This window comes from Pundamilia nyererei, unplaced genomic scaffold, assembly GCF_000239375.1.
Source record: "Pundamilia nyererei isolate P.nyererei 1_Seehausen unplaced genomic scaffold, PunNye1.0 scaffold01050, whole genome shotgun sequence".
Taxonomy (NCBI): domain Eukaryota; kingdom Metazoa; phylum Chordata; class Actinopteri; order Cichliformes; family Cichlidae; genus Pundamilia; species Pundamilia nyererei.
Window position 1 is genome coordinate 16,454 of NW_005188451.1, and position 3,454 is coordinate 19,907.

Genomic DNA, 3,454 nt, shown 5'->3' on the forward strand with positions numbered 1-3,454 from the left:
GACGGTGAGGGAAACCTCCTCTCTGCTGGACCTACAGAGACCCTCAGAGGTCCTGATGACCTCTATACTGTCAGCAGCAGAGTGACTGTGGAGAAGAAACACAGAAATACTGTCAACTGTATAGTCCAACAAAGGGATATCAACCAGAGCAGAGAGACACAGATGCATGTTTCAGGTAATGTTTTCTTCTGAAATTTGATTCAGTCTTAAGATGTGTTATGTTACAACCTCACTGATTAAAACAATCTGAAGTGTAATATGTTATAGTTAAATAAAGTCAGACTTGCAAAGAAATTAAATGCAAATCTAAATTCATTTAAAATTTGATATAAGAAGCATTTCTATTTTCCTAAATTGAAAGAACAATACTGGATAATTTATATAATGATAAATTCAAACTGTTACAAACTGACTTTGTCTGTATGGGGCATGAGAGGTGTAATACAAGGGCAATAGCACAAGCTGTTTATAAGTTCAGACTACAAACAATAAAATGTGCGTCAAAATCTATTTAGCGGTTTTTAAAAATTCTTACATTTTTACCCGATTAAATTAAGTAGAAGTGGAAAAGGAAGTAAATTAATCTCCAAGGATTTTGAAGAGAAAATCATTTTTGTGGTCTGAAACAACTCTGAAAACCATTTTCAGTCAACACAGTTCATTTCTGCATCGAAATAACATCTGAGCTCAATAAACATAGATTGAAGAGAAGTGGGAAACTGTACTGCTGTTTTCAGCACACAGTCCAAAGTAATGTAAAGTGATGTATGTGGTAGCTTGGACATCTGTGAAAGCCAGCCAGTCAGTACATAATGATACATACTGGCTTTGGAGTAACATCAGCTGCCGTCTTTGTCAGGGAAGGTCCTTCATGTTTCAACAGGTTCTCTTTGTGGTATTTCTTTTAAAGTATAGGCTCATAAAATGATTGTCTAATTTATTTACAATTTGAATGCATGTCTGAGCTTTTTTGGAAGTTATTATGAATTTAATTATCTTGTCTTTTTAATTTTAGGTAATTGTGTTGCAGTTCCACCTTCATCTGCCCTCCGTGTCAGTATTATTTTGGCAGTTTTTCTCATTTGTACTTGTACAACAGTCATTATTCTCTGGATATGGAGACAAAACAAAATCAAAGGTAATCATATTGGTCTATCTGCTAGGTGTCACCAAATCTGTACTAACTCAAGTTTTTAACAACTAAACCTTAATCAAGGTGTGTGTAACACCTTTTCATCAGACAACTTTTACATAACTAACTCTGTACTTATGCAGAGAAAAAGAGGCGAACTGAGGATGAAGCTGAGGAGAAAGAGAAAGAGCAGCTGTTGGCAGAAAACAAGAAGTCTGAAGAACTACAGCAGAAAGAGGAAGAGCTGAAAGACCTGGAGGAGCTGGTTAATATACTGATTGACCAGGAAAACGAACTGAACAAATTAAAAAATGAACTCAAACAACAAAGGGATGTGGTGGATGGTGAGGTGGAGGATATTGAAAACAAGCTTCAGTCAGTGAATAAGAACACAGAAAGTGACAGAGCAAAGGGATACATGGATCTGAAAGAAATAATAACAGAACGCAAAAACAAATTACTAGAGAAAAAAGCAGCAAATTCAAAGCTGCAAGCAAACATTGAAAACCGTCTTCTTAGAATGCAGCACATACATGATAAAATGACCCAAAGAAAACCGGAAGTGGAGAAACAACTGGCAGAGTTACAGAAACAGAAAGATGAGATTAAGAAGACACTTAATTTAGAGCAAAATCAGGAAACTTTAAACATTTAGAAAAATTCTCAAACCTCATGTAGAGAGGTTTGAAAAGTACTTCTTGTATCTGCTGATGGTGCCGCCAGCCTGTCCTTCCATGATGGCTCATCTCATCCCCTTCTCCCCTTCTTTCTCAGGTGTCTGCTACCTGAGGTATACACTAAGCACATCATCTGTTGTGGCCATCTTCCTGATGTACTTATGGATGTTTGTTGTCTCATCCTGGACAGTGGTTCTGCCACTCATTAATGCACGGACACCTTTCATCAGGGTGATGGATTTGGGGTGAATCAGAATTAGAATAAGAATAGTTTATTAATCCTTAATTAAACTATGTGCATCCTTCTCCAAGATAATAAGAACAGTAACAGACTGAAATTAAATAATACAATATATAACAAAGTTACAAAATATAAGAAATAGCTCTAATATATATAAATATACAGATTATAAATCTCCAGAATATTACAGGGATTAAATATGTATGGTTTTACTCTAAACTGTAAAGTGTAACTGAAACCCCATGCATGGCAAAGAGCTTCCTTGTCTTGATGTCAGTGACTTTTATCTCTGCCTTTGGCCAGCTTATTATCCCACCAGAGTACCTGATCACGGGTGAGATACAGTGTGTAGGTGTTGATTGCCTGGATCTTGTTCTTCATATTCAGCTGACTCTTCAGGTCTTACCTGACTCTCTGCAGGTATTTCACTGTTACAGCTTTCCTGGTAGCCTCTTAGAGGTTCCCATGTGTATGGGCTCAAATTGTGGTCAGAAATATTTTGTACTTGTAAATCAGAATGTGTAGTTGTGAGTTTTGTAACCTTCAAATGAAAATATATGAAAATATAATGTTTTTGCATCTATAAATTAAAATTTGTGTGTGTGTAAAAAAGATTTGTGTTTGTAAAAAATATTTACACAAGTTAGATATTTTTTTTGGTAAGGTCTGCTTACATATACAGAGCAAAAAAAAACTATGTGTAAAACTCACGTTTCACGGCTGCGTGTAAGTTTCAACTTACAAGTACAAATTTTTACCCGATTTTTCGTCTTTTCTTCAGTTTAACCCTTTAGAGCCGATCGGAGCGGGCACGCTCTGTTTTGCGTAACTATTTTTAAATCCCAGTAGCACTGCAACCACGTAAGCTAGCGCAACAATTTTTTTGCATATGAAACCGGAGGAGTTGTACTTACATCTTATGCTATCAGCTTGTCCTAGGTCACGGTTTCCTTCCACATAAAGCTTTGCAAAAACTGCATAAAAAGCGCTTGCAGGAACAAAAACATAATATTCTAGAAACACGCTTTGCCGATCCGATCAGCTGTTCATAACACTTCCTACGTTGGAATAGACGTCAGAGCGAATTTTTGCATTTCCGCCATTACCTGCCCGAAACCGGAAGTGACGTCATATTTGCGGAAATGTAGTCTTTTCTACTATTAGGGCCTCAGGGCCTATACTGCTCTTTTTAAAAGTTATGTTTGACTTTATGCCTTTCTGTGTCGTTTATGGGATGCTGAGGACTCATATTGCACTGCTGGAAATAGTTTATTTTGATGCAGATGCTGCTTTTTTGCAAATTTGCAGTATAACATTTATTTTCATTTTTCCTGCAGTGTATAAAAATTGGTGTATTTCAAAAATAAAACTATGAAGACACTCAAAATAAATTTCCTGTGGTGG